The 26503-nt window shown below is 39.4% G+C and overlaps 1 long non-coding RNA gene across 1 annotated transcript in view; it reads right to left on the reverse strand.

The window, feature by feature from the left end:
• Window positions 1–26503, reverse strand: part of LOC103663047 — a 30496-nt gene that overhangs the window by 1288 nt on the left and 2705 nt on the right. The window contains exon 2 of the long non-coding RNA XR_568649.2: window positions 5158–5214. This is a non-coding gene — a long non-coding RNA (uncharacterized LOC103663047). The remainder of the gene's footprint in view (window positions 1–5157; window positions 5215–26503) is intronic.

The raw sequence follows: 26503 nt of genomic DNA on the forward strand, positions 1-26503 counted from the left end.
TAATTCCTCCCATTTACTTAAGCTAATTCAAGCTATGTATGGCTGACCCGATATAATAGCCTGCCCAAAAATGGGAATTTTTATTTCATGGAATCAGGAAGATTTGAGCAACTAAATAACAGGAAGACCAGACATATGGCTGGTCTTCAGGAACCCTAAAACCACCATTAACCTTCTTCATCTCTTATCTCTGCTTCTCCGTATGAGTGGGTCTCATTCCATCTAACCACATGGTGGGAAACATGGCAACTGACCTTTCCCAGGTTTCTTATCCCTGGGTTCAACTATCCAATAAAGGAAGAAACAAGTCAGGGTTTAACGTTTCTATTGACGTGTTTCAGTAGTAAAAATATAAAGAGAAAGAAAATTATTGAGTTCAGTGGTTCCTTTTCCATGTGATATGGATAGTAGCTTCTGTTTGGATTATAACTGTGTAAAAAAATATTCCTTCCTATGACTAAGCTATTTGACCCTTCTAGATTCCTTTTTTTTAAGTGTATAAAGGAAAGAATGAATTTTAAAAGAGTGCTATGTGTCTTTTCTCAAGCTAAACACAGAAAAAGAAAATGAGAATATAAACAAGAATATATTTTTAAATAGATGAAAGCTAAAAAACATTCATGTGTTAATGTCTCTGCAGTCAAAATTAAATGTGATATGACACAACAAAGGAGAATACTACATTCCTCACATAGAGGAATTTTAAAGTCAAGGATACTGAACTATGATAAAAAGCACCCTGTGTTCTACCCTGCCCAAGCACAGGGTACTTCAAAAATTTTGTTTAATTATAAATTGACTGTACTTGACATTATGAAACACATCAAATTTAAAACACCAACAAACACAAATGTCCAATGCGTGTTGCTTAGTGATGGAGCTCATCTATAAATGAACTTCTGCAATTATTTATAATAAAAAGGACTTGGATTAGTGCAAATACAAACGTTCCTGGATCTGAGAACATGAGAATTCTTAGTCACTCTCACTCAAACTTCATGGAAGAGTCCCGTAAACTTTTTGCTTATTAAACTTCCAGACGCATTCTTAACCCCTTCCTCTCTCTCTTCTCCCAGAATATCTGCAGGGAAATGCAATAGTGAACAATGCAGAAAATAACCATTTTCATTTTTATAGTTTCTTCTATTTTCCCCTGATACTATTTCCCTCTTTACCAGGAGTGAGACCCGTTATGTAAACAACGAAGCCCAGTAACTGGAGTGCCTGCCGTGACAGCATCCACACTGGCCGCTTTCCCCAGATTTGTAAGATTCTTGTGGTAAGAAGAATTATAGCCGAATTCCCTTAATGTTTCAAAGTCAAATAGTCATTGAGATCAACGGTTCCCAGACTCTGGATTTCAAAAATGAAATTTCAAAAATGTGTGGTGAACCAGCATAGGTCTGCCAACTTTTTCTTTTGCCAAGAAAGGATTTAGGGAAAATAATGCTCTCTACTATCAGCATCATTTTACAAAACAAAGGAGGTTTTTAAGGCCAAGGAAGTAAGCAGTACAATATGTCAAGTTAAAAAAAAAAAAAAAGCAGGGGTGGGGGGGTCATCATTCCCAGGAAGAAAGGGTAGACAACTATACACTGATTGTATCAGTCAGAATTCTGACAAGAAGGAGACAGCATCCTCAAAGAGGTTAAATTAAAAATATTTCAGTGAAGTAACTATTTACATAGGTGTGGGCAAAATTTTTAATACTCCCAACAGGGGATATGAGTTACCCAAAAATAGCCACAGCAGGAAGCCATTATTTCTCTGGGGCCTGAAGGGTGAGGAAAGGGAACAGTGTTTCCAGAGCCAAGCGAGAACAGGAGACAACAGGAGCTGGAGCTGGGACAAAGGCAGCCACGCCCTGCCATGATGAAGAATGGGGGGGAGTGGAGCTAAAGGACCACACCTGTCTCCTCCATCCTGCCTGAACTCAACTGGAAATCAGGGGGCAAGGGAGTCTGGGTGTTGCAGTCCACAGACAGCCTCCAGGGGCACAGAACAGGGTCAAAAAGGGTAAAAGACGGATCGGGCTGTGGGTCCACGAGAGCATATCGACATACTCTGGTGAGGGGGTCAGGGACCAGGCAGAGGAAAGGGTGTACATGTGAATGTCATTTTTCATTTCAATTGCAGGAAAATTACAAGAGAAATTTTATTTTAAGATATGATATTGCTTGTAATTATATACTTGATACACTGGTCATTTAGTGGCTCAGTATCTAATAGTGTAACATCAAGTGGTGTTCAAATGGGCAACTCGGTCCAGTACTTTATTTTTATCACACTTATTATTAAAAATTCAACTTCACATAGGTATAAAATGGAAGCAACACTCAACATTTTTATTTAGTTCAGAACATTTTGAGTGAACTAATGCCAAAATATAACAGCCTCCAGCCTCAGAGACTTCTCCTACCTCAGAGGTTCCCAGACTTTTGCTACATATTGATATCATCTGGGATCTCTAGAAAAAAAACAATGATGCCTGGCTTATACCCCAGAAATACTGGTTTCATTGGTAGAGGTGGAACTTGGCAAAGGAATTTTTAAATAACTTCTTATTTTAGGAGTTTCAGATTTAAAGAAAAGCCATAAAGACAGTAGAGTTCCCATATATCTTCTCCTTGGTCTCCCCTATTATAACCATCTTACTTTAGTATGGTGCATTGGTCACTCTCAATGAACCAATCTTGAAATATTGATACATAATTTTAAACTAAAGTCTATACTTTATTCAGATTTCATTAGTCTTTACCTTATGTTCCTTTTCTGTTCCTGGATCCCGTCCAGGATACCACATTACATTTTAGTCAGCATGTCTCCTTGGGCTCCTCTTGGCTGTAATAATTTCTCAGAATTTTCTGGTTTTGGATGGCCTTGATGGTACTGAGAGGTACTGGTCGGGTATCTTATACAGCATCTTTTAATTTGGATCTGTCTAATGTTTTTCTAATGATGAGACTCTTGCTCTACGTTCCGTGGGGAGGAAGACCACAGAGGGAAAGTGCTACTCTCATCACAACATGTCAAGAATATATACTATCAATATGATTTATCACTGTTAATGTTGACTTTGATCACCAGGGAGACAGTGTTTACCAGGTTTCTTCACTATAAAGTTGCCTTTTTTTTTAAGATTTTATTTATTTATTTGACAGAGAGAGAGACAGCCAGTGAGATAGGGAACACGGCGGGGGGGGGGGGGGGGGGAGAGGAAGAAGCAGGCTCCCAGCAGAGCAGGGAGCCCGATGCAGGGCTCGATCCCAGGACCCTGGGATCATACCCTGAGCTGAAGGCAGACGCTTACCAACTGAGCCACCCAGGGGCCCCTATAAAGTTGCTTTTTTTTTTCCTTTCCTCCCTGTACTCGGGGAGGAAGTCACATATGCAGCCCACACTTAAGAAGTAGGGAGTCGCACTCCTCCTCCGTGAGGACAGGGGATCTACATAAATTATTTGGAGTTCTGCTTGGGAAATTTGTCTATTTCTCTCACAATTATTTATTGATTCAATCATTTATTTATATCAATATAGATTCGTGGAGATTTATTTTATATTCTGGGCTATAATCCAATGCTACTTTATTTTGTGGCTCACATTGTTCCACCTTTGGTCTTTAGGAATTCTTTCCATTGGCTCTTGTCTCCCTTTGATATGCTCCATCATTGTAAGGTGTTATTTGTTTATTTTTGGCACTTCCATTATTTCTGGCACTATAAGATATTTCAGGCTCCTCTTGTGTATTTCCTGTATAGTCAGCCATTTCTCCAAGGATTCCTGATACCTTTTATCGGCCAATAGTAATAGAAATATATGGGTATGTGTGTGTATCCTTGTTTCTAGGCCCTTTCAGCTGACAGAGCAAAAAAAAAAAAATATATGTGCATATAGCTAATCCCCATATAGACACATACCTATAAATATTTCTATATGTAAACATCTATGTCATAGAGTTCATGCTAATGTCTCTCTTATCCATAACCACAGGGATCATTCCTGCCTCTGCACTTGCTTACCTGTAGGCTCCTAATATCCATTTACTTAATTGTTTAATTCTGGTATACATGTATATTGATTTCAGAACTGTTAACCCATGCCCCCCTGGGAAACTTTATCAACTAGAATAGAGTGCTTATGTACACTCCCCTTTCTCTTTTGGTCTTCTAGTCACCACTTACTTCCAAAGTTATTTAGGTCAGCCAACTTTTCCCCTAGTCCTGGCAGTGAGGTTTTTTCATACATTTGTAACATAGTTAGATTGTTTTGTCATATTTTGTATTCCATTCTGGGAACCCTTGACCTCCTAAATGATTTCTTTTAATCTGCATACATTAAGGCTCACTCTTTGTGCTGTGGAGTTCTATGGGTTTTGGCAAATGCATAGTGTCAGGTACCCAACATTACAGCATCATACAGAGAGTTTTCACCACCATTATGTTCATGGGTACTTCATCTATTCAACTTTCTCCCCTCCCAAACCATCAATAATGACTAATTTATTTATTGTCTTTATGGTTTTGCCTTTCAAGAATATCCTAGAAAGTCATACAGGAGACAGCCTTCTCAGACTGGCTACTTCCACCTAGAAATATCCATCATCATTCATCTGTATCTTGTGTGACTTGATAGCTTATTCTTTTTTATTGTTAAATAGTATTTCATTTATATGTATGCACCTTGATTTGTTTATCCATTCACCTTTTGGAGGACATATGGTTGTTTCCAGATTTTGTTGATATGGGTAAAGCTGCTATAAATTTTCAATGGAGGTTTTTGGGTGGACATAAGTTTTCAAATCAACTAGGAGGGATCATAATAAATTATACTTAGCTTTATAAGAAACTGCCAAACTGTCTTGTAAAGTGGATGTATGACTTAGGGATTTTTAAGAGCTTCCCAGACAATTCCAATGTGCAATAAAGTTTAGGAGCTGATGCTCTGCTCTGAATGGTTTGAGGAAAAAGTCAATTAGGGATAAGATGAATGTCTATCTCTAGGGCTACAAAAAGAGAGCTTCAGTGCATTCTCCTCCTCAAGACTACTCATAATTCAAGACACTGATCATATAAACAGCAGTCAGGAATCTTTACGGATAAATAAATCACAGATAAATCTGGTGACAAATCTTGGAACTTTACTATACCACCTACTTACCTTTGTGAGAGGTCAGATAAATGTCCATACTGCTAAAGATGTCCTCTGAAATGCCACCTGAAAGGATATATAAAGAAAAAAACCAAAGTGGGTAAGAAGGATGGGTTAGTCAGATGCTTTGCAACCAAGTTAACAGAACCCCAAATCAGCTTAAGGAGAAAAAGGGCAGGAGCGGGGGGGGGGGGGGGGGGGGGGGGGGGGGGGGGTATTTATTGGCTTATGTAGTTGAAATGTGCACGGGTAGCTGAGTCTCAGCATGGCACAAATGACACCAACAAAATGGTCTTTCCTCCCTCTCCTCCTCCATCTTCTTTTCCTCCTCTCCCTTTCTCTCCCTCTCCTCCTTATCCGACCCCATCTCCATCTCTCCAGTCTTTTCTGTGTTAACTTCATGCTGGGTAGTATCTCTGTATGTGTACAGATTTCTTCTTATAAGGACACCAGTTAGATTAGATTAGGGTCCACCCTAATGGTCTCATTTTAACTTAATCACCTCTTTGAAGGTGATATCTCCAAACATAATCACATTCTGCGGTAGTGGGAGTTAGGTCTTCAGCCCACAAATGTTGGAGGGGACAAAATTCAGTTGACAACAATTATGCTTCCAGTGGGCAATCATTTCTTGTTTTGTATATGAAGGAGAAAAAGATGAGGACTACTGCACATCTATCTCATATAACTTTCATATTTTCAGTGTTGCCTTATTAAAATCTCTTCTTCTCTTTTTTAAAAAATACATTCCTTGAATTTTTTTAAAGGAAAAGCTAAGGGAAATAAGTCTATTCTAGGAAAATATATCAGAAGACCACATCTTGAGCATCCTACTTGGATTCTTGTGTTTTGTGAGTCACCATATTTGGTACAATCAACTTTAATTTAGGTCATGATTTAAATGACTGCTGAGAGAAGCAAGCCTGGGAAATCACTCTGAAGAGCCCTAATATTTAAAAAAGAGGAAAAAGGTGGGAGCTCCATTGTTATGAGTTCAATTATTTTCCCCAAAAAGCTGTTTCTTAACACCTGATACCCGTGACCTTATTTGAAAATAGGGTGTTTGCAGATAAAATCAAATTAATATGTGGTCATTCTCAATTAGGATGGGGCTTAATCCAATGTGATTGCAGTCCTTATAAGAAGAGAAAGCAGAGACACCAGGAAGAGAGTATCACAGACAGAGAAGATGGCCATGTGAAGACTAAGGCCAAGATTATAGTTATGTTGCCACAAGCCAAGGAATGCCTGGGGCTACCAGAAGCTGGAAAATCAGGAAAGGATCCTCCCCTAGAAGCTTCAGATGGAGCATGGACCTGTCAACATCTTGATTTTGACTTCTAGCTTCCAGAACTGGGAAATAATAAATTTAAGTTGTTTTCAGCCATCCAGTAAGGTAAGAAATTTACCTTTTAGGGTCACCTGGGTGGCTCAGTCGTTAAGCATCTGCCTTCGGCTCAGGTCATGATCCCAGGGTCCTGGGATCGAGCCCGGCATCAGGCTCCCTGCTTGGCGGGAAGCCTGCTTCTCCCTCTCCCTCTGCCCCTGCTTGTGTTCCCTCTCTTGCTGTCTCTCTCTCTCTGTCAAATAAATAAACAAAATCTTAAAAAAAAAAAAAAGGAAAGAAATTTGCCTTTTAGACATCAAAGGAAGGCAATGGATGGAGATTGTTTGTATTGTCAACTACTCTAGACAGGTTAGACAATATCCAAACTATAAGTATCCATTGAGTTTAGCATTACACAAGTGCATAGGTATTTATTGCTAATATTATAAGGAATTGTTGATCAGTTTCAGTAGAGAGATCACTTCTGTCTAAAGGATTAAGGAAAATTTCATGGAGAGCACGGCATTGAAGCTGGAATTTAAAGCCAAATAGGGAGATATTGAAGTGAGATGGGGAGAAGTGAGTGAAATTACAGAGAGAAAAAGATTCAGGATGCGTAGAGGACATGGCCAAGAGAACACAAGGTCTTTATAAAGGAGATGTTGTCTGGAGTCCCATCATGGATGTCCTTAAATGCTATGATAAGAAGTTCGAACTTTTCTCTAGAAAGTGGGATAAGTATAAGTTAAGAAGGTTGTGTGGACAATGTTATGTAAATACTAGTAAGTAAGCAAAATGGGCAAACAGGAAGACTATAGACAAGGAAAACTAGAAGCTACCAGAATGCCCAGAGGAGACTTTCTGAGGACCTGGACTAAGGTGACAATGAGAATAGAAATACAGTTCCTATTTTTGAAGCCCTATTATGCACCAGGTCCTCTGCTGGCTGCATTATATATGTTAATTGCACTAACTCTGACAATTCCTCTCTCTGATTGAACTTACTCTCCTAATTGTGTACCTGTGGAAACTATGACTCAGAGATGTTAGGTATCTCACCCAAACTCACACAAAGCTAATAAATGGTGGGGCTGATATTTGTATCCAGAAATCTGGTATATCTTTAGGCTCTTGTCTCATCAACTTACCTATCCTACAGCTCATGTTGCAAATTCCAGACATTATTTGGAAAATGTATCAAATGAGACCACACACTTTGCAATTTTACACAACCTCCTCCAAAAAGGGAAGAATATTGTGAAAACACAGCAATTCTCTTTGGGAAATCCACTGTGTGGATTGCAGTTCGTTTGCCATCTATTTTTCCGTCTTTCCTATCCCCTAAAGCACACTGCTTCACTATCATAAGCATTTAATAGCTCTTCTTTTCCCCCTGGTACCTGAGGACATCAGGTGCATTTTGACATAGGAAAGAAAAGTACCTTTTTGAACTATCTCGGAAGTGCCGTTACTCAGTGCACATTGATTTTCCTTTTAAACTAGAATCACTTAGTGTTTCTCTGTCAGACATTCACTGACAACCACTTATCCTTGAGACACACATGAATGAATCAGACAATTTTCTAATGATACTGAATTGGAAAGAAAACGGTACCTTGATTCCTGTTTGTAAGTTTATTGTATCAAAATACAGATACAAACTTCTAAAGAGGGCATTCTTCTAGGCTTGATGAAATAGAACACAAGCTATACTTTGATGAGCTTTTAAAGAACTCTTTGATCTACTTATTTTTAATAATAAAATATTGGGAAGTCAAGTGTATTCCCGCACATCTCAGGCATTTAAGGAAATGATCAACATCAACGCAAGATAACTGGCTGCCATCTTTTGAGAATCTAAACTATAAACAGGAGAACTGGAGGATTAGGAAAGAAAAGCACAGAGACCGAATAATTGCCTTTCCTCCTTCTGTTTATATAACAAATGCACTCATTGTTGCCATGGCAAAGGAGCCAGTCTGTTTTTCTCATTCCTCTGTTTCTACCCATTATTATTACATCCAACACCAGAAAATGTCGTATTTCACTATCATCTTTCTTGGATCATTATGATTATCCATCTACTCTGCATTTACTACTCTAGCCATAGTCTTTTTCATAGTGACACTCAGACAAAAAGTGATTTTAGGCAGGGAAGTGGCTTCAGATGCAGGTAGAGGCATCAGGAAGCAAAGAATGATGGAAAGGGGGAGGGGAGAGGAAAGACCTCAGCTCCCTAGTCAGGAGGGCCTCCCTAACCTTGGAAAGCCCCTCAGATCCAAAAGGAAAAAACTCTAAAAATGTCATTTAAAGCAAATTCCGCCTTGTTGATAAACTGAATTGACTTTGTGGCTTTCTATTTTCTATTATCTATTTTGGCTTTCTAAACTCCCAAACAACCATCATGATGGGGGTCATGTGTCTCTTTTGTCATGATCAGGCTGAGCTCATCTAAGCATAAAGTCTAAATTGGGAGAATTAATACTACCACCGCTCTAAAATAGTCATACAGCATGTAGAGTACTCTGCCCAATCCCTGACGCCACATTTTGTCAGAGCCAGTGACACACGAATGTTTCTTCAAAAGATGATAACCAAAGTCCGGCAACCACGTCCCCCATTAATGCATGTATGTATTCAAAAATTACTGATTAAAAACATATTATGTACTAAGCACTGACCTAACCTGAAATTAAAAACAAAATACACGAGTAAGACTTCATCCCCTTCTCTCAAAAAGTTTACATTCCAATCTAGCCATGCAAGAGGTAGTTGAATGAACAGGGTATTTTTAGTTTAGGAAAGAGAAGACCAAGTTTGAAGAACTATCCCTGAGAAGATAGCAAATTTAGGAAAATGCCACAATCTGTAGGAAACAATCAATAAGGGTGAGGTAAGTGGTTGCATCCTGTTTATATGCCCTAAGGCTTGAGTGTATAAACAATCAGCTCAAATGTTCTTTCGTGTTCATTTCCATTCCGCAGGCAAAAAGATGAGGCAGACTGCCTTTCCTTTCATAAATCCCTCAGTTGCAGACTCTGATATTCTTGTTAAAACAATCCCATGGAGAGACACCTGGGTGGCACAGTAGGTTAAGGGCCCAACTCTTGGTTTGGGCTCAGGGTCTCAATCTCAGGGTCGTGAGATTGAGCCCCATGTCTGGCTCCACACTAAGCATGGAATTGGCTTCAGATTCTCTCTCCCTCTCCCTGTGCCCCCTGCTCGTGCTCTCTCCCTCTCTCTCAAATAAATATATCAATCTTAAAAAAAACAAAAAAACAAAAAAACAATCCTACAGAACAAAGGGACCATGGGAAAGCTCAGGACAGGAAAGTTTCCAGCCTTGAAAAATTTAGAAAGAGTCCAGCCAACAAACAGCCTGGATTCTGCCTTCAAAGATTTGAACAGTTCTCATGTGCAATAAGTAAGATTCTAGACTTATATAAAACTGCAAGAAACTAAATTGAGACTAATGAGTGGATACTATAAAAGTAAGCTTTCAGATCAATACTATTAAAAAAAAAAAAAAAAGCTCTAGAGCCAAACTTCTCAAATTGTAATACACATGTGAAATACTGGGAAAGCCTGTTAAATGTAGGTTCTGATTCAGGTCTGGCATCGGGCCTGGGATTTTTCATTTCTAACAAGAGCCCAGTTCGGGCTGATGCCACCGGTCCTCGGGTTGAATCTCACGTACCACTGCTCTCGAGTCCTCTGACAACAGGGCTCACTAGGACGCACTGGGTTGCCAGTGCTAGAGCTATTTATCCAGAAGCTGAATAACTATTTGTCAGGCATGCCACAGAAAGGATATCTATCCTGCGTGAGCAAGTGGGCTAGATGTTTCCTCCCAAATCTACAGTGTTTTAGTCAGGGCTTTATTTAAAAGGAATTAATTTTACATGTGATGGCTTCCTTTAAGTAGCAAAACACCTGCACACAGATAATGAAGAAAGTAAAGTGAGACTTTTCTCACCACTTTAATAGATGTGGAAACAAAAGATCTTAGACATTTGCGCCAATGCCAAACTATTTTGACTACTACGGCTTTGGAGTAATACAAAGTATTACTTTGTAGTGATACCTCCTTTTTTTTTTTTCTTTTTTAAGATTGCTTTGGCTATTTGGGGTCTTCTGTGGTTCCATATAAATTTTAGGATTATTTGTTCTAGTTTTGTGAAAAATTCTACTTCCTACTCTTAATCCCTTTACTCAGCTAGCATCTCTGCTCATCTGGGTAGTTTAACTGGTGGGTGACCCAGATTCACATTCTCGAAATGTATAAGCCCCTGATTACCATGCTGTTCTCCTCAGGCCATGGCTGACTTCACTTGTGTATTCACTAGTGCTACGTAGTGATCAAGGTCAACATCAACACTGATAAGCCATAGTAATAAAAATCACAGTTTACCTCTGTGGTCTTTCTCCAAAAACCACATAACCTTAATGATGAGAAAAACATCAGACAAATCTCAACGGAGGGACATTCTACAAAACACTTAACCAGTACTTCTTAAAACTGTCAAGGTCATCAAAAACAAAGAAAGTCTTAGAAACGGTCACAGCTATGAAGAGTCTAAGGAGACATGACGATTAAATGTAATGTGGTATTCTGAATGGCATCCTGGCATTAAAAAAAAGACATCAGGAAAATAGTAAGGAAATCTGAATAAAATATAGACTTGAGTTACTAATCATGTATCAATACTGGTTCATAGATCGTGACAAATGAACTACTGATGTAAGATGTTAATGATAAGGAAAACTGGGTGCAAGGGACATGGAAACTCTCTGTACTGTTTTTGCAATTTTTCTTTAGATCTGAAACTGTTCTAAAATTAAAGTTCTTTTTAAAAAAACTAAATCACTTTTAAGGAGATAATTATCTTTTCAGTAAAAACAAACAAAAAAATGTTTGTCATTATAATTACAGAACATTATAATTATGGAATATCCATTATAATTGTGGATAGTCCCAGGGCACAATAGAAATTTGAACAAGACAGCGGACTAAATGTGGGCAAATTGTGATATTCAAGAACTGACTAGCAGAAGGAGATTGGGGTCCCAGAGCCGAGCAATAAAGGAAATGAGACAAAATCAGTGATCTAGCAGGAGACCACCAACGCCGAAGAATGAAGTCAGTCCCCAAAATATTTCCAGGGGTAGGCATGGCCAATGAAGTTTAAGAACAGTGTTCCTCATATCTCATTTACATTTTTTTTGCACCATTCTGTAAGTAAGCTCCACCTTCGTGCTACATCCTCTCTTTCCACGTAAGTATTTCTTCTGGACAATGCACGTGGTAGTTTTGAGAAATCAAGAGAAACGGGTTGCTTCGGGGCACATGTGGGCTAGAGGAGAGAGAACAGCCACAAGAAACAAAACGCAGGCAACAAAGAAGAATTCCAGAAGCAGAAAACCAGAAGGAAAGGTGACTCTAAGAGACGTAAGCCTTCTGAGAGTCTTTGGAGGCATAAAGGGAGCAGGGAGACACTGGGTCTCCCCTCAGTCTGGAGACCTGAGGAACATGTACAGGATAATTCTGTGAGGCAATTATGTAATGGAACACATTCCTAAAGAGTGCATTTTATAGGCCTTTTTTAACAAGAGGAACCATGAAAGTATTTGCCACTTGGCAATTTCATGAGTGTAAAATGTTCAACTCAGTTCACGTCCACCACTTCAAACAAAAGGAAGTCCCAATTTATTTGTTACCATCTTAGTTAGAATAATAATATGCCAGCACAGAAACTTCCTTTCAATTATGTGTTCCTGGCTTTCTGCCTTCTTAAAATAAATAAAACCGCTGTATCCTACCTCTCAGAACAAAAACAACAGCACCATGTAGCAGTTAAAGCAAAACCTCCAAAGCAGCCCAGCCCCTTAGGCCAACTGCTGACTGTGGACGCTCGCCTCCCTTGCTTCTGTAAGTGGAAGGGTTTTCAAAATGGTCTTTGTTTCATTGATAGGAGGACCCAGGTCTGTGAGCAGAGTGCGGTTCCTGCAGAAAGCAGGTTAGATGAGCACAAAGGGGAATCCATTCAATTTCATGAAGTAATTATGAATTGATTATACCAGGCAGTTTGATAAGGGATACAAAAATCAGGAACACGGCCTTGTCCTCAAGAAACTTTCAGTCTAAAAGGCAAGGTAAATAAAGCAAGTGAATAAATGACTGTTTAAAAATATAAAGATTTCAAGATGAAAAGAGCTCTGGAGATGGGTTACGTAACAATGTTAATATACTTAGCACTACTTAACTATATACTTAAAAATGATTAAGATGGTCAATTTTATGTTATGTGTATGTCTTCCCACAACTGAAATTTGTTTTAATTTTAAAAAGGAAAAAAAGTGTAAATAAAGATAATTGATTGACCACTTCCTCCTCGTTTGGCACTGGGCAAGAATGGATTCTGCCCAAGAAAATCCGCATTAGAAAAAAAAAAAAAAAGCACACAATTCAGTTTAAAATCCATGATGGAGAATCAATCATCAAACACTAAGAGAACAAGAAATACCACGGAGCCAGAATTGGTGCGGAGATGCACAGAAGAGAGGACAGAGATGGGCAAAGAACTAGCAGGGTCCTTAGGACACCTGGGTGGCTCAGTCGGTTAAGCATCTGTCTTTGACTCAGGTCATGATCCCAGGGTCCTAGAATGGAGCCCTGCATCTGGCTCCCTGCTCAGTGGGTGCCTGCTTCTCCCTCTGCCTGCCACTCCCTGGGCTTGTGTGCTCTCTCTCTTTCTGACAAATAAATAAATAAATAAAAATCTTAGAGAAAGAAAGAAAGAAAGAAAGAAAGAAAGAGAAAGCGAGAAAGAAAGAAAGAAAGAATTCCCAGGGTCCAAGAACTGGCAGAGTATCAGAGTGCACCAGAAATAAAGAAAAGCCTGGCACAATTGCTGATGGCTGCTATGGGCATCGCTGGCTCCATTTCTAAGTTGTTAGGCAAGCAATTCGGAATGTGTAGGGCAGAGCCCAGATAGCTAGATAGTAAAGGCTAATGAATGCTGGAGAACAAAACAAGTTCCAAGGATCTGCCAAAGAGGGAGGAGGAGGGAGATCAGGAAAAGCTTCCTGGAGAAACTGACCATTAGAGTGAGGTTTAGAAGATGGATTGATTCTGACATATGGGATGGTGAGGAAAAAAGCATTTCTACACGAAAAGCACAACAAAACCACTGAAACTGGGAAAGGCCAGGGATTGTGGTCACATATCTAGTAGATAAATGTATCTAAAATGTTGAGAATTAAGAAAATTAAGAGAGGGGGTGGGCACCTGGCTGCCTATCAGTAGAGCATATGACTCTGGATCTTGAAGTTGTGAGTTTGAGCCCCACATTGGAGGTAGAGCTGATGAGAGAAAGAAGAAAGAAAGAAAGAAAGAAAGAAAGAAAGAAAGAAAGAAAGAAAGAAAGAAAGAAAAAGAGAGAGAGAGAGGGAGGGAAGGGGGAGGGAAGGAGGGCGGGAGGGAGGCAGGCAGGCAGAAAACTAAGAGAATAATGTGAGATAACCGTGGAACAAAGGCCACACATTAGCGTCCTGCAAACCAGAATGAAGCAGTACACAAAGTTAAACTGGCAATAGTGTTTTTAACATAATGCAGGGAGAGAGAATATATAAAAGACCTACTTAAGGCTTTGGCAGTGACTCAGGTAAGAAGACTATATCCAACATGAGGGTTCATTTTGATTATGGCTGGTATTCCCAGCAAGGAATCCCCCAGTAGGTGGGATAGTAAACATTTGCCAATAAATACATTATGCATAATAAAGAAACACTCAAGTGGGGCACCTGGGTGGCTAAGGCAGTTAAGTGTCTGACTCTTGCTTTGGGCTCAGGTCAGGATCTCAGGGTCCTGGGATCCAGGCCCCAGACGGGACTCCACACTCAGCACGGAGTCTGCTTGGGATTCTCTCCTGCTCCCTCACCCTCTTCCTCTGCTCTTCCCGAAGCTCCCGCACTCATGCCTATGCTCACTCTCTCTCTCCCTTTAAAATAAATAAATAAATAAATAAATAAATAAATAAATAAATAAATAAAATCTTACCAAAAAAAAAAGAAAGAAAGAAATATTTAAGGGATGAAATCAGAGGGCCTGAGCTAAGATAACGACAATGGTAATGGAAAATGGGGAAAAAATAGAAAAAATATTAAGATAAAATCAATACGATTTAATATTAGATTAGAAGTGGGGAAAGAATATATGACCTTGAAGTCTGGAGTTTGGGTGCTTTGGGAGTGGAGGAAAAACATAATGAGTCTTCTGCCCCCACCTATGCATAGAAAAGATATTTTAATGCAAATCTTTCTCATTAGAAGTATGAACCATGGTTGACCTTGGTAAACACAGTACAGAAGGAGCACAATAAGTAGATTACAATTGACATGAAATTGAGTTTACAAATTATCTAGCTATACTTTTTGAAACAGCCATAAACAGTACTCTTAGCTAAGCTAAAAAGGATTCTAAGCAAACTATATGCTTCAATGAATGAATAGCTTAGGTCCTACTCCATATTTCTCAACAGAAAATACAAAAAGAAAAAAATCTAATTAAATGACATGCTGCCCTATAGCTCATCTCACAATTTTAGAAGCAATCCATTTACCTTAACTAGTCCTAAGAGATATCATCTAAAAGGCAAGGATACAGGTTAAACGAAACTCAATGTTCCCAGCTCACAATGTTTCCATCTCTGCCCGGATGGATGGTAAAATAAGCAAGATGATCTACATACTTCCTACCATAATATCCAGCTATTTGCTGAAAAGGATGTTTGCTTTTTACACCAGAGATACGCTGAGGTTCCCCTGGGCAGTCGGTCACAAGAGAAAGTGGTTCTCTCCTAGCAGAGACAATGTCAGAGAGTGAATCACATTGATAAAGCTGACCACGTTTCTTTTTGAAATCTTAAACTAAAGTGCAGGTATAGATGTTTGGTTACTTAATTGTCAGTTACTTAGTGGGACATTCACTAAGAAATTTCATTTCTTGCTTCAGAGTAAACTGGGTTTTTGAGATTTTTCTGAAGTTTTACAATCAAAGAACAATTAGACACAAATCTGTGAGCTGGAAATGGAGCCTCTTCTTAAGACTTCTTCAACCCACTTGACATAGTCTGAATATATAAGAAAATAATTGCCTGTACTGTTTACCATAAGAGGTTTTAAGTATATCACAAACATCAACCAGTTCACATCTGACTAGCAGCAGCAAATTTCCAAGGCCAGGCTGCTCTCTGCCAGCAACAAGCACTTAGGTAAGGACGTGGAAGCACATTATGCAACAATATGTATAACTGCATGTTGCTCAGCCAACTGTTTTCATCTTAGCCTCGTAACTTGTGATCACTTGGCTTATCTCACCCAACCGCCTGCTTTCCAAATAGTGTTCTACCTATTACTAAAAATTGACGGGCATCTGACTCCTTCAGCTCCCCTGCAAACTTGGCCCAGAGTTCCACGAATTTGTTGGATTATTTACACTTTTGGAATCAACTCTCTGCTCACAGTCCTTTCTATTTCTTTAGTTTAAGTCTGAGGAAACTCACTCAGGAAGGAGGTTGGAAGATACTTCCACAAGGCATCCAAGAGGGTGGAGATCAAAATACAAGCACTTCGGCCAGTAAAGAAAGGCATGGCAGTTGGCTAGTAAGAACTTTTGCTTAGAGTCAAGCATTAAACATACACAGGATAGGTCATTTTCCACAAAATGTCTAAGAAGGGATGCAAAATTATTCTGGGGTCTTAAAACACAGTGTTAATTGGGAAGAACTGGCATTTCTCACATCTCCTTCTTCGAAATACCATTCTTGCCACAGCCCAGATTGAAATTCCTAGGATTCAAAGGGGGAAAGTTGAGAAAACCCATGGTGCATTAGGGAAAACAGAAATTCTTGACCAAAAAAACAGAAATTTAAGAAGCACAGGGGAGTTTGTTCTCACAGAAAAAGAAATCTGGGATAGTACTCACAGAAACATTCGTATTATCCCCGGGACAGCCTGTAAATAAGTTGTGTTACCACTGACAAATTTTTAAGATTTTTCAAACTAACATCTGAATTCCCAGAAAATGTATTATGCTCTTAGGAAATGCTTCTCTTAGTCCTCTGCCTTGCACGTTGTTTTCTCTCTCTCTCTCTGGGGTCACAGACAGCAGAGTCCCACAGTCATACAAACAACAATAAAAGCTACCCACTATCGAATACTTAGCCACGTGCCAGGCACTACGCTAAGTATTTTATAGACATTTGAGCGCTTTAACCCTCAAAGCAATTCCTACAAGTTGGTAGTATTAACCTCATTTAGATATAAACAAACCAAAGTATGAAACAATTACAAGAACTCCAGGAAAGTTGTACGGCTGAGAGGTAACAGAGGCAGGATTCAAATCCCTTACTTTAGTGCCGTACCTTTTTTATTGCTAATAATCTTATTGCTAAAAATGGGGAACGGGCACCCCCAAGGGTGGCTCAGTCCGTTAAGCATCTGCCTTCGGCTCAGGTCATGATCTCGGAGTCCTGGGATCAAGCCCTGCCTTGGGTTCCCTGCTTGTCTGGGAGTCTGCTTCTCCCTCTCCCTCTCCCTCTGTCCCTTCCCGCCCCCTTGTGTTCTCTCATTCTCAAATACATAAATAAATGAATAAAATCTTTAAAAATTAAAAGAAAGAAAGAAAGAAAGAAAGAAAGAAAGAAAGAAAGAAAAAGAGAAAGAAAGAAAGAAAGAAAGAAAGAAAGAAAGAAAAGGAGGATGGACAAAGTATAAATTTGGCTACTGTATGGGCATTTGGACTACAAGGAAAAAAAAAAGTGTCATCTTCCTCATGTCCCTTCCCACCCCTAAAACTGAACCCACAAGTGATGGGGGCTGGTGTAAGGCATACATATGGGAATTGCAGAAAAGCAGCTTAGAAATGGGTGTTTAAAGGTTGGTTAATTTGATTGAAGGAAGAGTGGAATGGAAGAGATGAATTAAGAGTGCACTGAATGGCCAAGTTTAATCTCTGGTTTTACTCAAGATGCATAATTGGAGAGAAAAAGTCCTGAGTACATCTGCTGCTCTATAAATGTAACCAGTTTCATCTATTTACATGTCATCGAATCTTCTTCACTGTTGGATTCTGGTAGAAACCTTCTTCAGTTTTTCCCCGGCTATGTATATATATCTGGACAGAAACTTATGTGAAATATGAATGAATATATGTATGTACACACAGAACACCCCAGTTACCCAATATTTATTTACTACACCTTCGGCAACACAGAATCTAAGAGGAAAACAGAAAGTAGGCAAAATGTTCTCTCTGCAGGCAGCATAGATACAGTAAACGTCATGTGCTTTCATCCCTGCACGTGCCCACGGTAAGAGCGTAAGAACTTTCATTTTGCTGTTACTGCTTACAGCTCAATACGTGGTAACCTGTTTGTTTTTCATTCCACTGCTGATAAGAGGTAAATAGAAAGGGAGGATTATTAGAGGCAGCAGTCCTTGGCGGCAGCAAAAAGTGACAACTGACAGGCAAATAAGTAAATGAAGGGAAGCATATTCACATAGAGTAGTTGCTTAATGTGCTGCTGTAGAATGGATGGGTGAATGAACGAACCTTCCCCAAAACCTAAATTACACAATCAGTTTGAGAGCAGTTCATGGGAAAAGACCTGGGCACTCTAGTAATCCAAGTACAGAATATGAATGAAGAATTAGCATTCTACTAGGCTGAATGAACTGTTCCATGCAATGTGTGTGTGCATTTGTGTGTCTGTCTGTCTCTCAGGGTGGGACAGGGACTATCCTAAGGACTCAGAGATCTCACAAAATGAAGGCAGCTGACCCTAGTGGAAACTGGAGCCAGGCGCTGGCAAGCCATGTTGTTCACTGGCAGTCACGGGCTGTGTCTCTCCTCTGCGTTTCCCTCTGTGGACCTGCACTATTTCTCTTGCTTCTATTCCATAAGGCTGTGACTAGTCTCTACTTTCAGCCTTAATGCTGGGCCTTTCAGCTCCTCTCCCTAAGGACAGGGCTTCCACATTTCCAGGAGGTATCTAATTGGCCTAATTAAAATCCGATATTTGTCTTTATTCCAACCAGTTGTGGCCACGCGCGGCAGGGTCAAATGTAACACGATAACCACCTAGAGCAGCCGTCAAGCATTTATTCATTCAACCACTCATTTATCTCTTTACATGTGATATGTAGTCCCCGACCACATGGAGCTTACGTTTGAGAAGTTAATGGTCACATTTCATGCTTCACATTCAAAGAAATAGAATATTTTGTTACAGTCATTTTATGAAAGATAATAAGGAACTAGACCATGTTCATAGATGGATCACTAAGTCTATGAGAAATCTGGAAGCCCTGTCTCATGAGGAATTGTTCAAGACTCTGAAGTGGCTAGTGTAGAAAAGAGAAAACTCATTCAGTCATTCATCGAGACATTTCATGAGCACCTATTTTATTTCCCACACTGTTCTAGGTGCTGTGGTTGTAATGGAGCACAAAATGAGACCCAGTTTTCTCACAGAGGAAAACTGCCTCACAAAGGAAACCTAATTGCTACATCAAATTTGTATAATTCGTCATGTATAAAATATACATTTATTCTATGCCGCTCTAAAAGGCAGAACTCATCACAGAATGGAAAGTTACAGAACTGAAGATAGAAGAATGTGCTATCTAACCATTGGTGGGGTCTAGAAATAACTCCCAGGGAATTACAACTCCCTGCCAGAACTATGGCAAGGGGATACGTATCAGGAATATTGTCAGTGACTCTGGCAGAGGAGGAAAGGTGGGACTAAGGTATTTGCTGAAGCCCCTTATAAGTCTAGCACCCAAAATGGAGCTTCAAAGAACAGAGTTCAGAAACATGACACCGCATCTGAACCTCCAGTTTAGCTCAGAGAGAGGGCTTCCCAATAGGCTTCATTATATTATTCCCTCATTCTTCTCAGGTGCACTCTCTGTACAAATGGCATTGCAGAAATGTTCGGAGACCTACAGCGGCTCCAAAAGAACATTTTTATAAGTGATGTTGTAGGCCCACTGTACAAATTGCTAATAGGAGCACTATAAGATCTATTGTTACCAATCTGTTTTTAGAACAATACTGAAAAATAACACAACTTCCAGCCAGAAAGGGAAATAAATAGGCTAGCCTCCGTGCGTGTCTGCACGTGATGGCAATAAAGGATTTAAGGAAGGGACCTTGAAGATTATCTGTATCTACCTAAGATACGCTTTCTACGGTAACAGTGGGAGACAATGAAGCTGAATTTTACATGCAGACTTCAGAGCCCACCAGATGTGGGTTTTAGCCCCGACTGCTTCGTCTCTACTTACGCCTGCTTCCTCATTTGTAAAACACATATAATCACAATGCATACGATTGAAAGAGATCATTGTACAAACGATGCACTTAGGGGCGCCTGGGTGGCTCAGTTGTTAAGCATCTGCCTTCGGCTCAGGTCGTGATCCCAGGGTCCTGGGATCAAGCCCCACATCCGGCTCCCTGCTCAGCGGGAAGCCTGCTTCTCCCTCTCCCACTCCCCCTGCTTGTGTTCCCTCTGTTGCTGCCTCTCTCTCTGTCAAATAAATAAATAAAATCTTAAAAAACAAAAACCAAACGATGCACTTAGCCCAGTGCAGTGCCTGGCCTGCAGTAAGTGCTCAACATACACTAGCTGTAATATTTACAGAACAATAAACATGTGGCGAGTATCCTTTTCTGTGCCAGGCAATGAGCTGACAGCTTTACATGTGTTTTCTCATTACTCTCCGTGTTGAATTGATAAGAAATTGAAGACTTAGAGGAGTTAAGCAAATCATTCTTAGTCAAACAGCGACAGGGCTGGAAATTCAGCCCAAGTAGTTTTAAATCAAGAGTTCAAACCCAAGTAGTTTCTAACTATTGACTATATCTCTACTTCCAGTATGTTCTCTCTGCCAGCATCTTTAATATCAGGCTTCTAACTGAAATGGTGTCTCATTGTGTTTCTAATTTGCATTTCCAAGATTGTTAATGAGTCTGAGTGTATTTTCATGGTTTTGTCTCTCCCTTACTGATCTGAACAAATACTGTATATTCTGAATACTAATTATGTAATTATTTGCCAGATACACACACACACAGAATTTACATATATATATATATAGCCTTCTCCAAGTCTTTTCCTTTCTGCTGTCTCTATGGTGTCTCCTCATGAACGAAAGTTCTTAATTAATGCAATTACATTCATCAATCTTTGTGGCTTGTGCTCTTCAGATCTTGTTCAAATAATATTTTCCTACTCCAAGTCCCAGATATTTTCTTATACTTTCTTCTGAAGTTTTATTTAGGGGCACCTGGGTGGCTCAGTCAGTTAAGCATCTGCCTTTGGTGCAGGTCATGATCCCAGAGTCCTGGGATCGAGCCCCAAATCGGGCTCCCTGCTTGGTGGGGAGTCCGCTTCTCTCTCTGCCCTTCACCCCACTTGTGCTCTCTCTCTCACTCTCTCTGTCTCTCTCTCAAATAAATACATTAAATGTTTTAAAATTTAAAAAAATAGAAGTTTTATTTAGCTTTACCTTCTATGTTTACATTTTTACCAGACATGGAATCGACATTTATGTTGACTGTGAAGTACAGATCCAATTCCATTTTTTCCAATAATTTCAACCCATTTGTTGACCATCCCATTTTTTCACAAGTTTCTGGTATATATCAAATTTGTTATGTTCCATTGGTCTCTGGGTCCCTTAGTTCTTGCACCAATCCCCCACTTCTTATTTAATGTAACATTATAATAAGATTTCCTGCTTCTTTTTCAGGACTATTTTGGCCATTCTTGGGCCCTCAATGATCCGTATAAATTTTAAAACCAGCTTTCAAGCTTTGTTGTGTCAGGCTTTCAAGGACAGCATAAATCATTTTTAGATTTTTATTTTAATACCACTGAATATATTGTTCCATTTGAGTAGACATTCAAGATAGTCTACTTACTATCTGCTACTAATTATGGTATTTTTAATACCTATTAATAAGTTTTTTAATCTCCATAAAGATTTTCTCCATAAAGATTTTTTTAGATTATATGTATAAAATTTCTACTGTAAATAGAATTGTATCTTTTTATTTCAACTATTTTCTTTTTTTTAAAGATTTATTTATTTATTTATTTATTTATTTATTTATTTATTTATTTGAAAGCAAGAAAGCAGGAGCAGGGATAGGGGATGGAGAGGGACAAGCAGACTCCACACTGAGCCCATGGCAGGGCTCGATCTCTGGACCCTGAGATCACGACCCCTGAAGAAACCAAGAATCAATTACTAAACTGACTGAGCCACCCAGGCACCCCTATTTCAACTGTTTTCTAAGTTTTTGTTCCTGTTGCATAGAAATAAAATAGATTTTTGTATATTAAATTTTATAAACAACATATCTAAACTTTATCAATTTTAGTAATTGTATAGATTTTCTACATAAATAACCATATAATTTCCTCATAACTGTAAGTTCCCCTCTGTAATTTTTACACCACCCTTTTTCTTGTTGGTTTTGTTTTGTTTGTAGCATTAACAAATACCTGAAAGATCACGTGTTAAAGTTGTACCATTAAGTATGGTTTGCTGTAAGGTTTGGGGAGACACCTTTTATCAGGTTATGGATATTCCCTTTATTCCTAGTTTTATATAAGGTTTTTTTCCTCAGTCATGAACAGACATTGAGGGGGTGTCTGGCTGGCTCAGTCTGGGGAGCATGTGACTCTTTTTTTTTTTTTAAAGATTTTATTTATTTATTCAATGGAGATAGAGACAGCCAGCGAGAGAGGGAACACAAGCAGGGGGAGGGGGAGAGGAAGAAGCAGGCTCCCAGTGGAGGAACCTGATGTGGGGCTTGATCGCACAACGCCAGGATCACGCCCTGAGCCGAAGGCAGACACTTAACTGCTGTGCCACCCAGGCGCCCCGGAGCATGTGACTCTTGATCTCGGGATCATGAGTTTGAGCCCCACATTGAGCACAGAGATTACTTTAAAAAATAAAAAATAAAAATAGCATATGAATAGATACTGAATTTTATCAAATGTTTTTCCTACATACATTGAGATGATAAAATCTTTTCTAATCTATTGCTGTGAATTTTATTCACGGACTTTTCTAAAGTTAAAGCATGTTTATATTCTGAAATAGATTGAACTTGATCAAGATGTATTAATGTCCTATTTACATTGCTGGATTTTTTTTTTTTAAGTACACTGTTTGGGTTTTTTGTACCTATGTTTTAAACATGAAGCCTATCATGTTTTTACACTGATTCTATCTACTTTCTGAATGAAAGAAGTTGGTCAACTGTTTCTTATCTTTTTCTTTCTGGAAAAACTACGTAATACAGGGATTTTTCTGTTTCTGGGAAAATGTGATTCACTTGCAAAATTAACAGGGTTTCAATTCATTGATGAGTTGGGGAGTAAAAGAGGAAGGTTGATAACCATACTGTTATTGATGTATTTAATTTTCTATTTTACCTTAGGCCGGTAGTTCCCCACCACCACCCTGCCCTGCGCCACCAAAATCCACTTTTCTAGGCTATTATGGGCTGAATTGTGTTCCCAGAAAATTCATACGTTGATTCTCTAACACCCAGTACCTCAGAATGTGACTCTATTGGGAGAAAGGGCCTTCCAAGAGGTGATTAAGTTAAAACGAGGCCTTAGGGTGGGTCCTAATCCAATCTGACTGGTGTCTTTATATAAAGAAGTTTGGCCCCACAGAGAAATTTGACAGCAAGCATGCTCTCACACAGAGAAGACACGATGTGAGGACATAGTGAGAAGGCGGCCATCTGAAGCCAAGGGCAGAGGCCAGGAGAAACCAAACTGGCGAAGACCTTGATTTTAGATTTCCACTGTCCACAGTTGTGAGGAAATTAATTTCTGTCCTTTAAGTCCCCCAGTCTGCGGCATTTTGTTATAGCTGCCCTAGCGGACGAATACAAAGATTTACACATTTATTGAAATATAAGCTAGTTGCTCAAAAAAATTTTTTTTCTCTTTCCCTTTTTATTGTGTATTTTGCCTACTCATCTCTTCCCTTTTCTTCGTACCAGCCTTGCCGGATCTTTTTTGCCCTTCTTCTGTCTTCTGAAGGGCAAACCAGTCCCCCTGGTTCAGATCCTGGCTCTGCCATTAACTAGCTGTATAACCTTTGACAAGTGACTTAACTTCTCGTAGTTTCATTTTCCTCTTTCGTAAAATGGAGATAATTATAATAACCTCATTGTAGGGCTATTACAGGGATCAGATGAGCTAACATAAATAAATCACTTGAAACAGTGTCAGTTAGTGCTAAATATTAACTCCTTTTGTTAATACTGTTATGGTTATTATTCAAAGTATTGTATTTGGTTATTATTAATTTTCTCTATTGTTTTTCTGTTTTGTATTATCTTTATATTCTTTCTTGTTTTTTGTTGGTTGGTGACTTTTTTTCTTCTTTTAGCTCACTCTTTTTTTCCCAGGTGAAGTTAAAATCTTTGCTAATTTATTTTTCAGTATTGCTATTTTCTGTTCAGAAAATTTACTCAAACTTGTAAATTCCCTCTGCTTTGGCTACTATCAGCAAATTTTGATACGAAATGCTTTCTTTATCATTCACCTGTAGGTATTTTGTCGTTTCCCTTTAAACTACCATTTATTATAAGGCTAACTTGGCACACCCAATATTATTTTTTAGTTTGTTTCCAGAAATTTGGAGTCTTTTATCCAACTTCCATTATATTTTCCCTGTATTGCAGTCCCTCCTTAACACCTCTGTCTCCACCCAGCTCACCGGACTGAGGGCCTTTTGCTTCTCACGCACAGACGCTGTATCTTCTTGCACTTTTCTGAAGATGACAAACTATTTCTTAAATATGCTTCTGGATCCCAGAGTTCCTTGTTTTGAGATGTGTACTCTTCCCCCAGGTCTTCTCAATACTGTTTCTTTTCTTGCTGCACAGTATTTTTTCCACCCAAGGGACCACTTCAATTTATATTTTTCTTCTCTACTTCTTCTTGAACAAGGCAAGACCCATTCCAGCTCCAGGTTCTAGTAGGTAGGGCGTGTGGATTTCCGCTCAGTCCTGCCTGTTGTCCGTTGGTATGGATGTTGACTACTATTCTCACATTTGCAACTGACGGGCGGATTCACTGACACTGCTCTCATTCCAAAATCTAGCTCCTAATTGACTTCTCTCTGTCTAGCCTGCCTCCACTCTACATGGCTAACGTAGTCCACTCACACAATTCCACACACCTGAGTTGTTTTTTCATCATCTGAACTGATTAAGTACCCTTTAAGACCAAGTTTCTTCCTTTTAATTGAAACCTTCAGGACTGCATTGCTGGGAATTACCTGTTTGCAATGCAATGAATGCTGCTAATTTCTTTCACTTTCTGCCCCGTTATTTTGGGCGATTTGTAGTTTAGTACCTATCTGGCAGGAAGAAGATGATGGTTGCATTGGGTGATGGATACAGGGAAGATCTGGAAACGTGTCCTTTAAAACCATTTTCTTTTTGTCCGAGTGAATGAAGAACTATGCAGTATTGCCCCACTTTTGTCAGCTGACTGTTTCTGGGACAAGACCAGGTGTATGCCACACGTTGCTTTGAAAACTACTTTATGATGTGTCCTGTCTCTGTTACTTCCTTGGAGGTAATCCTGGAGGCAAGTTCATTAGCTCTGCTGTGTTCCAGTCTCCTCCCACGTAAAGAGGATACCTGCCTCATTGGGTTATTATGACACATAAAAGAAACAATCCACATAAAGTACTTAGAACTACCCCTGGCTATAATAAAAGCTTCACCAATGGTAGGCATTATCATTATCACTATCATTATTTAATAATAGAGTTGTTGTGAAGTGTGTCCTGTTCTGAGAGCTATGAGAGGTAGGTCCATTTCCATCACTTCCGGCTGAAGAATTTTAAGCTTTCCTTTCCTCTCTGTGCCTTAATTTTCTCATTTGTCAAATTGCAGTGTTGGGATACATGACCTTCCAAATCCTGCCTGCTCTGACAGACTGAGATTCTGTGGCACCGGGAGCAACGCTGCTTCCTGCATCCCCTGGGAACAGAAGTCCTTTATCAGAAGTCTGTACTAAACAAACATAGGTCTTTAAATCCCACAAAGCAGAACTGGGCCTGGGACAAGGACCTTAATACAAAGTTCTGTCTGTCCTCAGGTGGCTCTGACCAAATCTGTTTTTGCAGTGCATCCTTCTTTTCTCCTCTTTCTTGCTTCCTCTCTGGGGTTCTTTCCCTCTGACTTAGCTCAGGGTGCTAAAGCGAAATAGCACAGCCTGGGTGGCTTACGAACAACAGGTATTTATTTCTCACAGTTCTGGAGGCTGGAGGTATAAGATCGGGTGCCAGCACGGATTCTGATGAGGGCTCTCGTCTGGGCTACAAACAGGCCACTTGTGTCCTCACGTGGCCGAGAGCAGAGAAAGCAGGCTCTCTTTGACTCTTGTAAAGAAACAATCCCATTCATGAGAGGCCCACCCTGGTGACCCCATCTAATCCTCATTACTTCTGAAAGGCCCCACCTCCCAATACCATCACATTGAGGGCACAGATTTTCAACATATAAATTTGGAGAGCGGCACATAAACATTCAGTCCCTAACACCCTCCTTTCAAATCTCTAGTTATTTTTCCTTACCAACATGCTCTTCTCCTTCTCCAAATAGAGCTGGACCCTGAATCAATTGACTCATTGACTCATTATATTTCACTGAATAATACAATGCTTCATTATTAAATAAAATTTTCTCATTCACTATATAATGTAGAGCTTTTGTTCCCCTGGTACCTGAATTCTAGGCATCATTAAATAGGTGTGAAAGATATTTGGGAATGAAAAGAGGTGAAAATAATCTTACAAATCACACATCTATAATTTCTTCTACCAGAATGAGGCTTTATCTTCTACATTACTTAAGTCAGGACCACAATGGCAGAGTATTTTTTTTACCAAGTTTGCATAGAACCTAAT

This window comes from Ursus maritimus, unplaced genomic scaffold (genome assembly GCF_017311325.1).
Source record: "Ursus maritimus isolate PB19 unplaced genomic scaffold, ASM1731132v1 scaffold_12, whole genome shotgun sequence".
In the NCBI taxonomy this organism is placed as follows: domain Eukaryota; kingdom Metazoa; phylum Chordata; class Mammalia; order Carnivora; family Ursidae; genus Ursus; species Ursus maritimus.